The sequence below is a fragment of the Oculina patagonica genome, chromosome 10 (assembly GCF_052425735.1).
Source record: "Oculina patagonica isolate OP01 chromosome 10, crgOcupat, whole genome shotgun sequence".
Taxonomy (NCBI): Eukaryota; Metazoa; Cnidaria; class Anthozoa; order Scleractinia; family Oculinidae; genus Oculina; species Oculina patagonica.
The window spans coordinates 12401171-12422672 of record NC_135767.1 but is presented as its reverse complement, the minus strand read 5'-3'; the positions used below and the strand labels follow the sequence as shown (position 1 = coordinate 12422672).

The following is a 21502-nucleotide window of genomic DNA, read 5'->3' as shown; positions in this document are numbered from 1 at the left end:
ATGGAGAAACATATTAAGACAAATTACGAGCATACTTGAAATTGGCCTATATTTTCCAGATACGCCGCCCGTATCACCTGTAGATTCTTCAAACATCAACACAATATAGTAGTTTAAGATGCTGTTAAAAGCCAACATACCTTCAACGACACGAAAACGCAATGTTTTTGGTATTCAGTTAAGAGAAGAGGCGTTATAACAAACCGTTTCGTTTGCGTAACTGCGTTTTATTTTAATGTATAGATCAAAACTATCTAAGGCGTCCAATAGCAATTAGCTGTTTAACAACCAGGTGTCCAATACCAAAATCCGTGTGTCGTGCGAACTCTTTATTGGCCTTCCTCTTTAGACGATAATTAATATTTATTTTCCACCCGGCCCTTCCATTCCTTTTTTAACTGTTAGAGGGCTTCGGTCCATTTACTTTATTTACCAAGGATCAATTATTTTAGTTTACAGAGCTGAGTGCCGTCAATATGTGATGAAACACTAACAGAAAGCGTACGTACTTAAGAACGCCTTCGCGTTAATATCAACTATACTTGGAAATAGGCCAAAATGAAATTCCTTCAAACTCGGCCTGAATAAAGCCCTAGGGGCACTAGTTACAAAAATATCAGTTTAAGATCAATCGGTTAATTTTTGATTTTTTAACAATTTTTTTCTTCCCAAAGCCCGAAACCGGACAAAATCGAACACAAAAGTAGGGTCAATTCGGAGGCTTCTCCAATCGAAAATAAAATTTTTCATTGAAAACGAATTTCATATCGTATTTGTACCTCCATTCTACTATCTTTAGAAATAATTAGATCGCAATTTGATAAGAAGGCAAATATTTTACAAAATTTTGAAAGTCGCTACCTCAAGACAGCTAAAAATAGGCCAAAATTTACCATATTTTCAACTGCTTTAAAAGCCTCCTGGTACATCGTTTTGCCCAAAACGGCTTAATCAGCCTGAAAGAGCATGTTTTTAACTACAAATCTGTGAAATAACATTTTTGGGTAATTAAAATCGCGAGCGCTGAGGCGGCGAAGTAAATGCAGCTATCTTCCTAAAAACCCGACCTTTGACCTTGCCGCAACGAAACCGCTAATAACGAGTTGTGACAATCTTTTCCTTATTTTGCGTAGGTTTCTTGTTTTATCGGTTGAAAACATGTATTACGTGATGAATGCAATCTTACTTGATGCATGAAACGCCCAAAAGTCACATATAGACTTCTGTTTGGACAAAATAAAACACTTCGTTTATAAATACGCATGCCGAAATTTAAACTTGAACGAATTCAATATTGAATTTGGTTTATGCGTTAAACTAGTTAAATCACGGCAATACCCACCTGAATATTCATATTCACAGCGGTGCCATAGACCGAATGCATAAATGGCTGCCAATTTAAAATTCTTTTGTATGCATTTAAATTAGCCTGACTAACCTCGCTCTAGAGCAAAAATTCTTTCGAATTATCAACTCAAAAACGAGGTTAGTCAGGCTAATTTAAATGCATACAAAAGAATTTTAAATTGGCAGCCATTTATGCATTCGGTCTATATCCCTGGAATAACGTTGAAAGGGAGCTCAATCAAAACTTTGCAATGTTTGCGACTGATACTAATCGAATTAATGTTAAAATTGTCACGCGCTGATTGTTCATCAGAGGAAAACGAATGTATTGTTTCCACGGGCAACCCCAAAATAGTCACTTCCGTTACATGAGCGATAAAGTTTTTTTTTCATTATAGGCTGTCTTAAGGATAAACAATATAAAACCTCACTTACAAATTATTTTCTTATTAAGGGACCGTTTTTTTTATCTAAAGTAAATTAATTTGAAATTGGTTTACGCTGGAATTTACACAGAATTATTGACAGGTGTCACCAGTTTTCCGATAAATGTTCATTTCAGTATCGAAACTTGCGAGAAAAAGAAATCTTCTTTTAGTTTTCTTATTGAACTGTGATTGCATTTGTTGATATAAGAGAAAAAAAGGAGAAAAGTTTAAAGTAAGTAAGTAAGTACGTTTACTCGAAAAAATTATTGTGTGCGCTCGTTGGCTTGCTGTGGATACGCAAAACATGTTGGCGGTGATTGTGGTTCGAGTACAGAACGACAAGCGAACGATCATGATGAGTGTGTACGACTAGCTGAATGCTGTAAAGATATCAAAGGCCACCTAAAATTCTAATTTACAATTCTAACCATTTCTCACGTTTCATACAGTGTAAAATTACACTCCATCCACCTCGCCCCGCCCCACCCACATCGGAGAACCTTTTCAAGCATTTAAAAACAAAACGCTTTCCTTTAATGGTACACAGAGGAGAGTAGCGAAAGTGTGTGTGTGTATATGTGGGTTTATGTTATTTGGGAAGCTTAACCCGGGGAGGGGGGGGGGGGGGGGCATGACAACACACTATTGGGAAAATACTACATCAAAACAATAAATAAAATGGGGGACGTGACATTTTTCTCACCAATCAAAGGGATTGGTAGGTGGGTGTTATTTGTAAGGTACTATGAGTAATTTTTCAGATTGGCTTCAAAGCACTAATTAATGAAAGCCCCTTCGTTGAATCCTTAAGTTCGTCACGCAATCTTTTCTCCCCAATGTGGGAAGGAAGGCGTGACGAGACCAAAGGATATTTGCGTTCAATCAAACAACTAGCCTGTTCCAGGCGTTCGGTTAGTTGGGAAGCGCGAAAAACGGCGAGCGAAAAAAAAAATAAGGGGAGGGGGGCGGGGAGGAGAGCGAGCGCCCCCTCGCCTTAGATCCCTCCCCATTTTTTCGCTTGCCGTTTCCCAACTAACCGAACGCCTGGAACAGGCTATCAAACAACGGGTGAGGGTAAAGTGAAGGTCGAAACATTTCTCACAAGAAGTTTTAAAAACTTACTTGAACCAACAGGGATTATGTTTGTGCTGACTTTGTAAAGGCGACGGGACTGCCCAAGTGTTATCCCTCGCTCCCCCTTTACATTAGGTTTTCTATGCGCTGCCCATGAAGTCGGAATTGAGCAGGTTTTTCTGTTTTTTCGCCACCTTAGCCCAAATGCGTCGCGGTGTCTTGGGCAAATTGTTAGATTTAAATTCGACTCGTCTTCATCAAATATACCTTTAACAGGGAAAGATGAAAACAAAATGTCCAGAGACAAAATAAAATAAAATTGATTATGTAAACAATGCAAAAACTGCATTAACTTGAGTTTCACTTACCCGCCCTAGCCAGCAAAAGTGTTGCCTCTGAATTTAATGACGAATCAGAAACACAGCAAGTTTTTAGGTGGCCTTTGATATCTTTACAGCATTCAGCTAGTCGTACACACTCATCATGATCGTTCGCTTGTCGTTCTGTACTCGAACCACAATCACCGCCAACATGTTTTGCGTATCCACAGCAAGCCAACGAGCGCACACAATAATTTTTTCGAGTAAACGTACTTACTTACTTACTTTAAACTTTTCGCCTTTTTTTTCTCTTATGTCAACAAATGCAATCACAGTTCAATAAGAAAACTAAAAGAAGATTTCTTTTTCTCGCAAGTTTCGATACTGAAATGAACATTTATCGGAAAGCTGGTGACACCTGTCAATAATTCTGTGCAAATTCCAGCGTAAACCAATTTCAAATTAATTTACTTTAGATAAAAAAAAACGGTCCCTTAATAAGAAAATAATTTGTAAGTGAGGTTTTATATTGTTTATCCTTAAGACAGCCTATAATGAAAAAAAAAACTTTATCGCTCATGTAACGGAAGTGACTATTTTGGGGTTGCCCGTGGAAACAATACATTCGTTTTCCTCTGATGAACAATCAGCGCGTGACAATTTTAACATTAATTCGATTAGTATCAGTCGCAAAAATTGCAAAGTTTTGATTGAGCTCCCTTTCAACGTTATTCCAGGGATATGGCACCGCTGTGAATATGAATATTCAGGTGGGTATTGCCGTGATTTAACTAGTTTAACGCATAAACCAAATTCAATATTGAATTCGTTCAAGTTTAAATTTCGGCACGCGTATTTATAAACGAAGTGCTTTATTTTGTCCAAACAGAAGTCTATATGTGACTTTTGGGCGTTTCATGCATCAAGTAAGATTGCATTCATCACGTAATACATGTTTTCAACCGATAAAACAAGAAACCTACGCAAAATAAGGAAAAGATTGTCACAACTCGTTATTAGCGGTTTCGTTGCGGCAAGGTCAAAGGTCGGGTTTTTAGGAAGATAGCTGCATTTACTTCGCCGCCTCAGCGCTCGCGATTTTAATTACCCAAAAATGTTATTTCACAGATTTGTAGTTAAAAACATGCTCTTTCAGGCTGATTAAGCCGTTTTGGGCAAAACGATGTACCAGGAGGCTTTTAAAGCAGTTGAAAATATGGTAAATTTTGGCCTATTTTTAGCTGTCTTGAGGTAGCGACTTTCAAAATTTTGTAAAATATTTGCCTTCTTATCAAATTGCGATCTAATTATTTCTAAAGATAGTAGAATGGAGGTACAAATACGATATGAAATTCGTTTTCAATGAAAAATTTTATTTTCGATTGGAGAAGCCTCCGAATTGACCCTACTTTTGTGTTCGATTTTGTCCGGTTTCGGGCTTTGGGAAGAAAAAAATTGTTAAAAAATCAAAAATTAACCGATTGATCTTAAACTGATATTTTTGTAACTAGTGCCCCTAGGGCTTTATTCAGGCCGAGTTTGAAGGAATTTCATTTTGGCCTATTTCCAAGTATAGTTGATATTAACGCGAAGGCGTTCTTAATTCTCATTAGCTAAAAAGGGGTGCAGCTTTCATGTAACACGATCCTCGCCGAAATGCAATCAACATCGTGCGAAACTTTAATTTCGAAAATTCGTCATCATTAATTACTTTTTTTTCATTAAAAGTCGATCTCATTTTGCGATAGGTCACCGTCATCATGAAACCACCAAAACAAAATCATCAAAACAGAGGAGACCACAGAAACAGCAGAAACGAGCAACACGGGAAAATAAAGAAAAGAAAAGATGACCAAAACAACAAAAATCCAAAAAGCTAACTGTAAAACAGGCTAACCGAAGTATTGTTCAGGCTAGCCGGAGTGAAAGCAAACTGCAGACCTACAAACTTGTACTCCGGTAGCATGAATAGCACTACGGCTAGTTTAAAAAACACCCGGGTTAGCCTGTTCATGGATAGCTCCCAATAATTGCTTGTTTCGGCAATTTTGTTTTGTTGCGCTCGTCTCAGTCGTTTCGGTGGTTTCGTTTCACTGTTTCGGGTTTTAGTACATGCCCTCTCTGCAAACCAATTCGTGTTTAACACTGATGATAACTGCAGTTTAGTTGTTGTTATAAATTTCTAGAGACCAAAAAAAGGTTATATAGTGTACCAGTTTGTTTTCTCTGAAAGTAATGTGAATGGCAATTTGGAGCCTTCGCAAACGACAAACTTGTAACAACAGCTTAAAACTTTGTCTGAAGCACATGATAATAAGTTGAAGTAATGTCTACGGCGATATTCAAATAATCTATCCAGTTTTTGCTACAAACTTGAACATTTACAATCTATGATAAAACACTTAAAGTTAGTACTAACCCCTATAATAAAGGCATACATACCTCGATTATTCGAAAATGCGTTTTAAGTGTTTAGTACAGAGGCAAAGGGAACCGTCTTCTGCCTGCGAGTATAATTGCGCTTTATTTCAAAGAATTAAAATCATAACGAATTATGGTGTCTGATAGCAACAGGATGTCCATTATTAATAACAACCGAGCGTTTACCATAAAATCGCTAATCACTAAAAAGCGATTATTTAAATCTTCACCAAAATGCAATTGGCATCATGTGTAACCGTTGGCACCAACAATTTGAAATTTTGTTATTATATTTTTAATTAAAAATCTCATTGTACGATAGTGGAACATCATCTTGATGGTCATTATTTAACAATTATTCACCGAATGAATTAGTTGGTGAATAACCAACAATACGAAAATATTCACTAATGTGAAATTCGCCCTGAGGGGATCGGATTGTTTTGTTATAATCTGCTTCCGTGGTGAATTTAAGAACCAAACAAGCGGAAACGAGCTAAAATATGGAAACAACACACTAATAAGTGCTCGCTATTACTTTACGTTTGACCTATTTTACCAGACAAAGCAATAAATTGATAAAAAAAAGATAAATAAATTGACAACGGAGTGGGAGGAAAGGAAAGCTAAAAACCGCATTTGGCTTATAATATTTGACTTTTGATATTAGACTTTGTTTTGGAAAGAAAGGCATTCTACAGACAGCTAGAAATATTAAGAATTTATTGTAAGGCATTGGCAGGCCAATACATGTACATTGTATACACCAAATTGAAACATGAGACCAAAAAGAAAGAAAAAAATGAGAGATAAAGAAATTTATATCATAGTGGGTGGCAAGAAAACCTAGAACTGCATGGGGCTTTTGATATTTGACTTCTGATATAAAACTTTGTTTTGGAAACTATGGCTACCCTCAGACAGCTAGAAATATCTAGAATTTCATGTAAGGCAATAACGCGTGAGGAGCCCAAAGAACGTCTACGTAAGAGGCTTGGCCAAAATATGTACAATTTATACATCAGTTGAAGAAACGTTACGTTGACCATGTGAAAGCATAAACCATGAAAATATGACCCAGTGGTATTCTGGGTAGACAGCCTTGGTAAGCTAAATAAATTCCTTTTATCCATAATATTAAAATATATTTTCTTTCTTTGAGAGCCTTAAGAGCATGAATTATGCAACCACTTTTATACTCATATCCGTCTTGACTTTTTTTTAATTTCCCAGTAAGCGTTTGGGTCGCATCTTTCTTTAACTTAATGCTTTTGATGGGTCAATCATTTTTTAATCAGATGTACATATGTACACTGTAGCTTCATTCATCAGTTGCTTATACCAAGGGGGCCTCCCATTTGAAAGGGCTTGTGCATGTGAGGTTCATGCAACACGAAACAGCGAAACAGTTTTACTTCTAAGTAACGACAGAAAAATCAAACGGCTGAAATCCAAATCAGAATGGTGTGAAGCTTAGAATGAGAGTGCAGACTTACAAAGGCGTACATCTTTTTGCCCGTGTGTGAGTAGCGATCGCCGTTTATTTCGCTCCAGTAGAGATCAACAAAAATTATTTGTTGGCCCTACATCAATGTTCACAGGGAGCCTCTCCTTGACAAACGAGGGGCAATGAAAACGAGGGGCATTACCAACTTGATTGATTGTCTGAAAACAAACCGTTAACAACAACGTGCATTGAAACATTTTTGTGTCTAATTAAACTTCGTTTGTCATTAGGAACAGCAATGACGCCTTTAATATTGAAAGAGCTGCAGTGTTAGAGTCACCATTAAATAAATAAAAAAGTCAATTTTCTTTTGATTAGTGTTAAATAAATGAGCAGCATTCTTTTAGACTTTATAAAACTACGAATTAATTGAGCGGCTTCACAATCGTCTGCTGTAGATCAACTCATTCTTGTACTAATACTTAGATTTGGGGTTATTTTGCCCTACAAAATCGGACGTAAAGGTTGGTCATGTCTTTATCATTTATAAAGATACTCATAAAATAGTGATTCTATTTCTGAATTTTTGATGAATTTTTGAACAGTTTTTAATAGTATATAAAGTTCACGTTCACAAACGTTACTATAATGACAAGCATAACTTGTAAGTAACACGTGTACGCATTGCGGACCAATTTAAACATGCATTTTCTGTAATTTGGACGTGCAAAAGCAAGTACGCAGACTAATCTTTAATACGGTCGGCGGCCCATGCTTAAACAGGACGACAAAGCAAACTCCAAACCGATATGATTGGAACGTTCACTCATGGAAATGTACGCGAAAGATCAAGATCTGCAGTTCAGTGTTAAGACGTGAAACTGAGGAATTTACTCCAAAACATTGATAGATAGAAAACTGTAATTCAGCTGCTCCACCTGCTAAAGTTTCAAAGGATCTTGGTGTTTATTTAATATAATATGTACAGTACCGCCCGAAAGCTTCACCTATTTGTTTAATTAGTGGAATCAGCTTTACGGGTGAAAATTAACTGGATGATCGCCTCATCCCGTGGGCATTGCTAATCTCTATATTCTTTCGTCATGAAAGAAAAACAAGTTCATAACATACACAGCAGTCAAAATTTTTAAGTAAAAGAGTAAATTCTATATTGAAGTATGAAAGCGAATTTTCAATTTATTAATTAAATGGCGAGACGTCACATGCAACATCGACAAAACCAACAACCGTCTCAGACGCAGTAATTAATGGCTAAAGGTTGTTTTTAACGCTGAGAAATTTAATACTGCTTCTATGAAACAGGATTCTGTCGCAAAATGTAACTCAGTCTATGATTCAATATCAACGAATAAACGATCTAACCAACGAAAATATTTAAATTGCTATTGCTATTTAAATTGCTCGATTTTTCTAGTTGTAAGAATAATTTCAAAGTCTTCTTTGAGAGGTTTGTAAAATATTAGACATATCATTCAACTTTATTGCCCCAAATTCAGAGGCAAATTTAGTTGAAGTGACACATCGACTCATACATGCGAAGGCGGTTAGTAACTTAAGTAGTGGGAAAGAATTATTCAACACTTGGAAGGCAAAATAATTTAAAAATCGTATTCCGAAAAAGAGAGAAATAATTGTTCATATCAGCACGTCCAGCAGTACTCTGCCCGTACTTCCTAACCTATGGCTAATTCTAGTTATAAACGGGTGTAGTGATTTTCTGGTACAAACTCGGCGAAAATTTCCTTTTTTCTATACTATAATATTACCTGTTACCGAATTAAGAAAGACACTTACCTTCCAAAATTTACAAGAAACGCCAGAGAAACCAGTGTTCTGAATACAGCCCTTTGGAAGAAGCTAGACTAAGTTTAAGTACGGTGTTTGAGGTGCGAAATTTCTTACCAAAATGGAGTGCTATACCATAGCATGGTTTTTAAAACAAGCCTTACGGAAAAAAACATGAAGGCATTATGACTGATTAAAGTTTACACTTCACATGTGACATTTCGTATTGAGGAAATTTAAGACAAACAAATATTGCTTGTAAAATAAATAAACTGACAGATACTATATGTTTAATGCAGCTCACGTCTTGTTCAAAGTTGACTATATAATGGAAAGAATATCAGTCATTTTAATTTCATCTTCGCATACATTAACCTTCTTCTTTTCCCTCTTTGTTGCAACATTTTTGGTTTTGATGTGAATGTTAAGCTTCTTGGAGTCACAAAACAATGTCTGAACTTACTTGGTGTAAGCAAATAAAACCCACGTTTTCATGAAAAACGTTTCCAAAGCTCAGCTTTATAAATATATTTGAATTTATGTTGAAAGCAAATTCAGTACACGTCTGAAATGTGGCAAAGAGAGAGATAACGAACTTTAATACATGTCGTACATTTGCTTCAATTAGTCAAGAAGTTATGCCAAACAAAAAAAAAAACATTTTTATCATTTTCAAAAATCATTAGTTTTCTGTGTGGGCTTATCGTACAGTTTATTGCGTCTCTAATTCTCGCGTGGTATGGAATAAAATTATCTTACCATTAAGAAAACCAGATTTTTACCGAGAAGAGATTTGAAAAGACAACGCGCAGCCAAAAAAAAATGGAAACAATTTGAAACACTCTTCGAGTGTCTGATATATATCTCCACAAGTGAAAATGAAACTCAGCGAAAACGAACAAATAAATATTTTAGTCTGGGAGGAAACTGAATGATTCATGCACGCTTTCTTATTACAAATATTTTGTATTACAAGCGTTATTAATCTGGCTGCAAGTTGAACATAAAATAAATTGTTTTTATCGATGTTTAAAGAGCCTGATATGTAAATTAAATCGACTCAAATGCTTATCTCTTGTCTTTCCCTCACAGTGTTTTTCTTTTTTAATAAATAGTAACCATTTCCTCTGTTTTTTTTTTTCTATCGAATTATAAAGACACGAGTGAATTGCGCAGAAAGAAAAATGCTGTGGGAATACCAGCCGCGAATTTTCTTCAATTCTGAGTTTTTATAACAGCGCTTTTAATGTATAAATTAAGCATATACATTTCAGGTATCTTCTATATACCCCCTACCTTCGTAAGTAAGTCCATTTGTTGTTAGTTTAATCAGTTGATATATGGCAAAAAGTACGTGTACACCGAGCAGCACATGACAATTAAAACATCAGTTTCAATTACAAAACAAATATTTTTAAACGTTGAGCTAAGACGTCGAAATTAATTTACAAATGGTCGTTATATACGTTAGTCTGCCTGATGTAGACTTGGGAGTGACTTATTTATCGCGGATAGAATCAAAAAACAAGATGTTCAAGTTAATTTAGTCTTGAGTGCGACTTATTTAGAAGGGAAAGGAAGTAATAAAATTGATATCAAATACGAAGTTTCTCGTACTATGATTCCCGTGTTTATCGCGGTATAACTTTTCACTAACTTATCGGGGATAGAATCGAAAACAGGATGTTATAAACTTGGTTGTTCTGACAGGAAAACCTTTATAATAACAAGATAAGATGACTAAACGATATGATTTTCGACATCAACAATTAGAAAATAAGCAATTCCTATTTCAATTAAAAATCGCACTGACGTGAACTACCTTCGATGTGATGCTGTTAATTTTGCAGGATGCCTGGCCCTCTCAGTAATGACCGCCCTAGCTGTGAATCATAAGGGTCGCGTTATTTTTTCTCTTTCTTGCATTTTAAATTCTCAACCTATTTATGATGCTGTTTTCAGTTTTGTTGTTATTGTTATTCTCACTCGCGCCTTGTACACAATAAAAAAATAGTCTGTTATGGAGCCCGTGTGCAATATATAAAGTGCCAAAAAGTGAGAAAAAGGTTTATAGACATATTAAATTTAAAGTTGTTTTATCGACTCAGGGAACCACTGGAAATTATTTTCAAAACATCCAATAAAATGCTGTTAAATTTTCTGATGCAAATGTGAACACCTACATGAATGTTGACAATGCTAAAAAAAACATATCACATGATCATGAATGTAAAAAATGTAAACAGCATATTGTTCTTAATTTAAAAAGAAACATAATAAATTCTAAAAACTTTAAAACCAAAAGGAGCAAAACGCAGAAAATGTTATCATTTTAATTAAGCTTTAGTCTGAAAACAATGCTTAGTTAGCCCTGGAAGTAAAATTACGCTCACCGACAATAAACAGAAAAAGTGGAAAGAAAATTATATAACTTCAGTAAGTTAAACTGTCAGCTGGTCATATTACTTTGAAAAGACCGACTTTTCTACTGGCAAGTACTTTTTTGTTTGCAGTTTTAAGGAATGTTTCGTTGGCAACATGGGACTACTCAGTCAAATGGGCCCTAGTGACGGGCTAAAACTTTAAAGCTTGCACTTAAAAAAGCAGTCTCCAGCTGTTGGTAGTTCTTCCATTCCCAGTCGTAATTCATGCAGCTTTTACAATATAGCCTGAGTGTACGATACTAAAGTGCTACTTAATTCAACCGACTTCGATCGGTATTTTAATATTACTTCGTAGTGGCTAATTAAAGCAAAATGGTATTTTTATGATTTTTAGTGCGAAGGCAATTCATTTTGAAATCTTTAGAACGTCCGCAAAAGCACTATAGGTTTAAGACGTACGAGTTTGTGGTTTAAAATAATAATAATAATAAAAAGACACTCACTTTACCTGATTTTTGATCACGGCTCAGTCGTGAATGAACTGAAAACTCTGACAGGAAGCACAACGAACTAACAAAAAAATAGCATTTAGCTAACATTTTAATTTGAACATCTGACATATTGAAGGCTTTTTGTCAGGATCTGTTAGACTATTGGCTCTTGAAAAGAGGTTGGCCACCTGCTTTATAACTCAAAAAGAGAAGTGACGGAAAAAACTTTAATTTTGAGATATATTTTTCTCTGTTGTCGGCTTCTTTTCTTCGGCTTAATATTTATTATCATTCGTTGCAATTTTTTCTTCCTTTTCATTGGCCGAGAGCCCACCACGTGATCTGCAAATAACTGCCTACAAATAATGGTCTGCTCGTGCGCATTAGCGTCTGACAGTGATTTTGCTACAAATAATATTCAGCTCATGCGTAGTTGCGTCCACTTTTGAACCTGTATGTGAGGTTCATGCAACACGAAACAGCGAAACAGTCTTACTACTAAGTAACGATAGAAAAATCAAACGGCTGGAATCCAACTCAGAATGGTGTGAAACTTAGGATGAAAGTGCAGACTTACAAAGGCGTACATTTTTTTGCCCGTGTGTGAGTAGCGATTACCGTTTATTTCGCTCCAGTAGAGATCATCAAAAATTATTTGTTGGCCCTACACAAATGGTCAGGGGCAGTCTCTCCTTGAAGACAAGAGAGGAAAAGGAAAGAGAGACTGAAAACGAGGTTGTTTTTGCCTAAAATAGCATTTAATCAACTTTTCCATCACGATTGATTGTCTAAACACAAACCCTTAACCCTCGGACGTACAAGCTAATTCATCCCCAACCATCGTACAAGGGGAGGGGGGATGGAACCCCTCCCCGGAGTTTTCTTTGTATTAAGGCGCAGCGAAATTATTTTGCACTGAGAAGAAAGACCGTAGCTTACTCTGCAAGATGACATAATTTTAATTGGACGTCACGTGACGTCATTAGAGCCACCATCTTGGATCCGCCATCTTGAATTTCAAGACTTTTTTAGAAAGTCACAAAATAACGGAAATTAAAACAAAATCAAGCCAGAATGTTTTTGAAACGTAAAAATAAACAAATAGTGCTTTTCTGTTTCAAAAAAAACTGGAAAAATAACGAAAAAAGTTAAAAATTACGATATTTAGCAAGGCCTGCTTGTAGTGATGACGTTGCTATGGCAACGTCAAATAACATGGACACATGGTTGCCATATCAAAATATCTGCAAGGGATGGATGAACAGCTATTGAAAGTTTAAGCTTGTAGAGTAAATCTTTTGGGTTTTTTTTTCAAAAACTCGAAAAAAACCTTAGGGGGGTGGCATCCACCCCCCTCCCCCTTCCCCCTTGTACGACCGAGGGTTAACTTAACAAGAACGTGCATGGTAACATTCTTGTGTCTGATTAAACTTCTTTTGTCATTAGGAACAGCAATTACGTCTTCAACATTGAAATAGGTGCAATCTTGGATTCACCATTAAATAAATAATGAAGTCAATTTTATTTTAAGTAACGTTAAATAAATGAGCATCATTGTTTTAGACTTGATAGAACTACGAATTTATTGAACGGCTTCAACATTTTCTGCTGTAGATCAACTCATTCCTGTACTTATATTTAGACCTGGGGATATTTTGGCCTACTAAACTGGGCGTAAAGTACAGCGGTGTCTTTATCAGATATTAAGGTACTCATTTAACATTGATTTCTTTTGCATTTATTTTTATTGATTGTTAATGAGTTTTTGAACAGTTTTTATTCTTATAAAAAGAAAGTCTTTTCAAGTTCACAAACCTATTTACTATAATGACAAGAATAACTTGTACATCACACATGTACCCATTGCGGACCAATTTTAATATGCATTTTATGTATGTGCAAAAGCGAGCACGCAGACTAATCTTAAATGCGGTCAGCGGCGCATGCTTAAACAGGACAACAAAGCAAACTTCCAACTGAAATGATCGGCTAGTTGACTGATGGAAATGTACTCGAAAGATCAAGATCTGCAGTTCAGTGTTAAGACGAGAAACTGAGGAATTTACTCCAGAAAATCGATAAATAGGAAACTTAAATTCTGCTCCAGCTACTAAAGTTTCAAAGGATCTTGGTGTTTATTTAATATAATATTTACAATTCCGCCCGAAAGCTTTATTGACATGTTTGTAGAAGTAATAAGTGATATCAGCTTTGCAGATGAAAATTGACTTAGTAGTCTCGTCACCCGGTGGGTATCGATAATCTCTCGTCTTTCGTCATTAAGAGGCAATTTCTGAATTTATCATAATATGTACAATTCTGCTGGTTTCGACAGCGGCTGGACACCAAAATGGCGTTTTTCGAACTTTTTTTTAGACTCATACATGCAAAGGCAGCTAGCAACGTGAGTAGTGAAAAAGAATTATTCAACACTCGGAAGGCAAAATAATTTACAATTCGTATTCAAGAAAGAAGAAATATCTGAACATTACAACAAGTCAAGTAGTAGTCTGCCCGCACTTCCTAAACTATAAATGGCTACTGCAAGTTATAAACGGGCGATGTGATTTACTGATACAAACTCGGCGGAAAGTTACTTTACACAACAATATCACTTGCTACCGAATTAAGAAAGGAAACGTACCTTTCAAGATTCACGAGAAATGCCAGAGATGCCAGTGTTCAAAATACTGCCTTTTAGAAAGGCTAAGGTTAAGTACAATGTTTGAGGTGCGAAATTTCTTACCAAAATAGAGTGTTGTACCATAGAATGGTTTTTAGGACAAACAGTGTGGAAAAACATAGTGGCATTATAAATGATTAAAGTTTACACTTCACAGGCGACATTTCGTATTGAGGAAATTTAAGACAAACAAATATTGCTTGTAAAATAAATAAACTGACAGATACTATATGTTTAATGCAGCTCACGTCTTGTTCAAAGTTGACTATATAATGGAAAGAATATCAGTCATTTTAATTTCATCTTCGCATACATTAACCTTCCTCTTTTACCTCTTTGTTGCAACATTTTTGGTTATGATGTGAATGTTAAGCTTCTTGGAGTCACAAAGCAATGTCTGAACTTACTTTGCAAGCAAATAAACCCATGTTTTCATGAATAACGTTTCCAAAGCTCAGGTTTATAAATATATTTGATTTTATGTTGAAAGCAAATTCAGTACACGTCAATGAAATGTGGCAAAGAGAGAGATAACAAACTTAAATACATGTCGTACATTTGCTTCAATTAGTCAAGAAGTTATGCCAAACAAAAAAAAACATATTTTAATCATTTTCAAAAATCATTAGTTTTCTGTGTGGGCTTATCGTACAGTTTATTGCGTCTCTAATTCTCGCGTGGTATGGAATAAAATTATCTTACCATTAAGAAAACCAGATTTTTAATGAGAAGAGATTTGAAAAGACAACGCGCAGCCAAAAAAAATAACCGGCACGCATACATGCATGCACAGGCGATGACGCTTTACAATGATCCCAGAAATTGCATTTTTCTTATTCATTTTAATTTTTATTTGCCTTGACTACAAAACGAACCTCCAATACATTACAAACTTACAGTATGATACGATAAATAAATTAAAGCATTATGAACTTCGTCATTTAGCAACAGAAAGGCCCAGGATTGATTTCCACACCTAGTCGATACTGAAGATTGTGTGACACTACCATATTGAAATGGTCTGAAATGTAATGAAGTCAACACCGCTTACTAGAAATAGGGTAGAAGTTCTTTCTTAATTTCTTAATTCTTAATTCTGGCTTCTCGTACAAATAGGAATACGGATACCGTCACTGTGTGGTTTTTAATGGCTTGAGATAAATACCCGAATAAATATTATCAAAAGCAGTAAAATGAAGATGGCGAGTCGCGAAGGGAAAAGAAAAGAAAATTAACTTAAACTTAAATATTATCGACAACAATGCACGTCAAAGCAAACAAAGATTTCAGATAGCTCACCTTTGCAATCTAATCAAGATACTGCTGCCATCGGTCTCCCTTTTGGAAAGGTTTCAAAAGTTATGACACTAACCGGCCTTCACTCGTCAAATTCAACATCAGTCAAGTTTAATAGTCTGCCATCACGTATGCCGACTTCGAATACACGTATAACGGTAGAAAAGTTCTTTAAGCGAGCTCACAGTTATCCAGTACATCGATCATTCTCCCTTGAACCCAAAACTCTGTTTAACTGTACGTTAGAAATCAAACGCGTTTTGCCGATGGATGCTCTTAAAGTTGATTCAGTACTCATGACAATCAAAGATGGCGTACCAAAACTGAGTAAACAACAAAGTGCCTAGTTCCCAGTGCTACTCGGTTGGAGTAATCGTAACATTGCCCGTCCACGGGCCACAGCATATAGGCGTTGCGTCACCGCCTAAAAAATGGAAACAATTTGAAACACTCTTCGAGTGTCTGATATATATCTCCACAAGGGAAAATGAAACTAAGCGAAACTAAGCGAAAACGAACAAATAAAATATTTTAGTCTTGGATGGAACTGAATGATTCATGCACGCTTTCTTATTACAAATATTTTGTTTTGACAAGCGTTATTAATCTGGCTGCAAGTTGAACATAAAATAAATTTTTTTTATCGATGTTTAAGTGCACATCTTACTTACGGTCAAACATATTCCGGTAAGAGTCCTTAAATGGATTTCGCTCATTCTCTTACCATGGGTAGGCCTTAATATGAAATAAATCACAGTTTACTTTGTTTGGCTAAATATCGATTTGTTTTCGAGAAAATCGATAATTCTAAAATCCAGCAAAATTGACGCTTTCGGAGCTCAAAATTTATGCCGAGTTTGTTAGCTTCGCGTCGAAAAATAAAGCACTCCGGGAGAAAAATACCTATTAAATATCGAAGAATAACATCAAATTAGTACGTCGAAAGCAATTTCTGCCCTTGAAGTCCTTTTATTTACAAAATATAATTAAATTTATTCGACACACTTTTGATTTAATTCAAAATAGGTCAAACTTATCGCTTTATTTAAGTATGAGCGAAGCGAAATAAATGGCCGAAATTTTGGTATTAGACAGATAAATGATTGTTCTTTTCGATACTAAAAGGATTTCCTTGGGAAATGATTTAGTGCGATGCTTTTAGATCTCAAAGTTGCTTAAAATTCGTTAATTTAACCGACCGTGACATTGTTGATCTTATCAACTTTATGTAAACATTCCACGCAAAGGTTAATTTTCCCCATTTGAACTTCAACTGAGTAAAATAAAAACATAGACTTGCTTACCTTGGTGTTCGCTGATACATTGTAAATCCTGTTTTCCTCATTTAAGACGAAACCCAAGCCCTCGGCGAAGCTGATTATCCAATTTTCTTGACGCGCCATTTGTAACTGATTTCCACGTCTTGAAGTGACAGTTTTTTTCCATGCATTCTTGAAAACAGTCCAGTCTTAACTGATCAGTGTAAACAGGAATACGAAGTACTTTGCTTTCAATCAACTTAAAGCTTAGCAGCAGTGGTAGATTAATGGATACGGCAGGCGAATCTTCGTTTCGAAAACCGCCATTTGAGATTTGTCGGCCTTTTGTCCTGCGGTATGCAGATAATTAATTCACACTTGAGTAACTTCCGGCACATGAAATCGACAACCACCCATCCTCGTACCCAGGGTCTTCGTTACGAGAATGACAACCACCGTGACCAGATAGCACCCTGCTTTTGGTATATTGGTTGAGGCACTATTTTTAATATTTTAATATAAGCTCTGAATGAAAAACTTGAAGTTTCGCTTTGTAAGCCACCGTTAGAGAGAGTTGTTAAATGGTTGCACGAAAGCGCTTTTTACTTCCGGGTCGAAAGTTCTTCTGTTGCGTTGTTTCGCTTTGTTTCATATTTTTTTATCCAGTTCTTACCCTTGTTCAAATTCTTGATTAGGCTTAGGCAAAACAGTTGTAGAGTCAACTCTCTCTTATTGAACACCTCTATAAGACGGACACCTGGTGTTGGTCCTGTCCTTGCCGTTTTTTTCAGTCATTTTTATACTGTAACTAATTCACCGGCTTTGAGACGGTAACATAGAAATATCTAACAGAAATCTCGTGCGACTGTGTAGCGTATATAACTAGTGTATGTAAACGATAATTTAAGATGTAAATGTAAAATGGGCCAGATGATAGATAACTGTTTCCATACGTTTCGGGGTTACTGCCCCTTCTTCAGTGGAAAATTTGAAACGACGATGATGCCATTTTTTGTATTTATTTCTGCAAAATACAACAAGGCATTTATACCAAAGTAGTATTATTTAAAAAAAAATGAGCATAATTACAGTTAAACATTATTTCGGACAAAAACAAGCATTGCTAGAAGCATAAAATTCCCTTTTTACCAGCATTATTGGAAGGGCCTCTGGTATTCAGTTAGAAAGAACTTGCATTTAAAAGATACCGCGTTCTAGAAACAAGTCACCCCGTTTTGGCTGCTGATATTTTGAAACTTTTGTGTGTTCAAAATACCATACCTCGTTCTAGATATCGTCTATTATTAAAAATCCCGTTCTAGATCGGGAACCCAAAATTACGACCCATTGGACGGCGTTTTTGGGGAATACCCCAGCTTCCACAACTCCCTCCTAATGAAGTTCGCCTAGGGAATTGAGAATTAAGGTGATTATTAAGTTATTACTTTATATCACTTGTTGTTTGGAAAATTGAGTCGTATTATAATTACAACCGTCGTATTTGCGAAGGAACAGACTGCGGATCGGGTTTTTTCTCCCCCTAATAGCTTCCAAATCAACTCAAAAACACACCCGAAAACAGGTTTAAAAACATAATATTTATATAATGACTATGATATTTTTAATACATTTGGGTCCCCTGACGGCGAGGCGTTCGTCCCTCCCCGCAAGCTCTGGCGGGGGGCACCTTCCCTTGTTTACGTCGGACCCCAACAGAATATATATGGTCATATATATATTTTTAACATTCACGGAAGACGGATCCAACGATAACATCTTAAGGCGCGTTTACACGGTAGAGAAATTTGGGTACGGACCCGTCACAAAAATGGTCCGGACCTAACCACTTTTGTTGAGAAACAGTCAAATCAAAACGGGGCCATAGGCGCCTATGGCCCCGTTTTGATTTGACTGTTTCTCTACAAAAGTGGTGAGGTCCGGACCAATTTTTGACGGGTCCGTACCCAAATTTTTCTGTCGTGTAAACGCGCCTTTAGTAACTAATTAAAGGCGCGTTTACACGACTGGCCCCGTTTTGATTTGACTGTTTCTCTACAAAAGTGGTTAAGTCCGGACCAATTTTTTGACGGGTCCGTACCCAATCTTCTCGCTCGTGTAAACGCGCCTTTAGATTTTGTTTTCACCTGTTTTGTCTTGACCTAAGTCGCGTTTACACGACAGAAAAATTTAGGTACGGACTCGTCAGAAAATTGGTCCGTACCCGTCAAAATTTGGTCCGGACCTTATCACTTTTGTAGGGAAACAGTCAAATCAAAACGGAGCCATAAGGCGCGTTTACACGATAGAGAAAATTGAGTACGGACCCGTCAAAAAATAAGTCCGGACCTGACCACTTTTGTAGAGAAACAGTCAAATCAAAACGGGGCCATAGGCGCCTATGGCCCCGTTTTGATTTGACTGTTTCTCTACAAAAGTGGTTAGGTCCGGACTAATTTTTTGATGGGTCCGTACTCAATTTTCTCTATCGTGTAAACGCGCCTTATGGCTCCGTTTTGATTTGACTGTTTCCCTACAAAAGTGATAAGGTCCGGACCAAATTTTGACGGGAACGGACCAACTTTTTGACGAGTCCGTACCTAAGTTTTTGTGTCGTGAACTTGGGCAAAGGTAAGAACAAAAAAATATAAAATAAAGCGAAGCAACGCAACAGAAGTACTTTAGACCCGGGAGTTAAAAGCGCTGTCATGCAACCATTTAGCAACGATTTTCGGACCGGCTAGGCCTTCTGTTTACACGGGACCGTTCTGGAACCGGTCCGGAACGGATCCAAAAAGGGACCTGCTATTATGCAGGTCCAGTTATGGATCCGTTCCAGACCGGTTTCAGAACGGTCCCGTACGCGCGTGTAAATACCTGCATCGGTTCCAAACGGTTCCATGTAAACAGGTCCGGTTCGGTTCGGAACGGTTCCGGACCGGTCCCGTGTAAACGTAGCCTTAATTACATGTTCAGCCCAAAAGTTTTTCATTTAGAGCTTATATTAATATAGCAATAATATGGTGCCTCAACCAATACTCTACCAAAACGCAGGGTGCTATCTGGTCACGACGGTTGTCGATTTCATGTGCCGAAAGTTACGCAAGTGTGAAATACATTGTCTGCATACCGCAGGACAAAGGGCCGACAAATCTCAAATAGCGGTTTTCGAAAAGAAGATTCGCCGGCCGAATCGATTTATCTACCACTGCTGCTGTCCGGAACGGATCCGGTCCGATTTTCGGACCGGATTGGCCTTCAGTATAGCCGGGACCGTTCTGGAACCGGTCCGGGACGGATCCAAAACTGGACCTACTATTTTGCAGGTCCAGTTATGGAACCGTTCCGGGCCGGTTCCAGAACGGTCCCGTGTAAACACATGGATCGGTTCCAAACGGTTCCGTGTAAACAGAGGCCGATCTGGTCCGGTCCGGTCCCGTGTAAACGTAGCCTAGCTGGTTACAGTATAAAAATGACTGAAAAAACGGCAAGAAAAGGACCAACACCAGGTGTCCGTCTTATAGAGGTGTTCAATAAGAGAGAGTTGACTCTACAACTGTTTTGCCTTAGCCTAATCAAGAATCTGAACAAGGGTAAGAACTGGATAAAAAATATGAAACAAAGCGAAACAACACAACAGAAGAACTTTCGACCCGGAAGTTAAAAGCGCTTTCATGCAACCATTTAACAACTCTCTCGAACGTGGCTAACTGAAGTGAAACTTAATTACAAGTTCAGCCCAAAAGTTTTTCATTCAGAGCTTATATTAAAATAATAAAAATAGTGCCTCAACCAATATACCAAAAGCAGGGTGCTTTTTGGTCACGGTGGTTGTCGATTTCATGTGCCGGAAGTTACTCAAGTGTGAATTAATTATCTGCATACCGCAGGACAAAAGGCCGACAAATCTCAAATGGCGGTTTTGGAAACGAAAATTCGCCGGCCGTATCGATTTATCTACCACTGCTGCTAAGCTTTAAGTTGATTTAAAGCAAAGTACGTCGTATTTCTGTTTACACTGATCAGTTAAGACTGGACTATTTTCAAGAATGCATGGAAAAGAACTGTCACTTCAAGACGTGGAAATCAGTTACATTAGATAACCAGCTTCGCCGAGGGCTTAGGTTTTGTCGTAAATGAGGAAAACAGGATTTACAATGTATCAGCGAACACCAAGGTAAGCAAGTCTATGTTTTTATTTTACTCAGTTGAAGTTCAAATGGGGAAAATTAACCTTTGCGTGGAATGTTTACATAAAGTTGATAAGATCAACAATGTCACGGTCGGTTAAATTAACGAATTTTAAGCAACTTTGAGATCTAAAAGCATCGCACTAAATCATTTCCCAAGGAAATCCTTTTAGTATCAAAAAGAACAATCATTTATCTGTCTAATACCAAAATTTCGACCATTTATTTCGCTTCGCTCATACTTAAATAAAGCGATAAGTTTGACCTATTTTGAATTAAATCATAAGTGTGTCGAATAAATTTAATTATATTTTGTAAATAAAAGGACTTCAAGGGCAGAAATTGCTTTCGACGTACTA

The 21502-nt window shown here is 36.8% G+C and overlaps 1 protein-coding gene across 2 annotated transcripts in view; it reads right to left on the bottom strand.

Annotated features, from left to right (window-relative positions):
• Positions 1–21502, bottom strand: part of LOC144628525 (QRFP-like peptide receptor) — a 35575-nt gene that overhangs the window by 2674 nt on the left and 11399 nt on the right. The window contains exon 1 of one of the 2 annotated variants that reach the window (XM_078486642.1): positions 5612–5687. The exons of the other annotated variant lie outside the window; for it this stretch is intronic. The gene's annotated coding sequence lies outside the window, so the exon portion shown is untranslated. Of the gene's footprint in view, positions 1–5611; positions 5688–21502 lie in introns of those variants that run through there. 2 annotated transcript variants of the gene reach the window in all.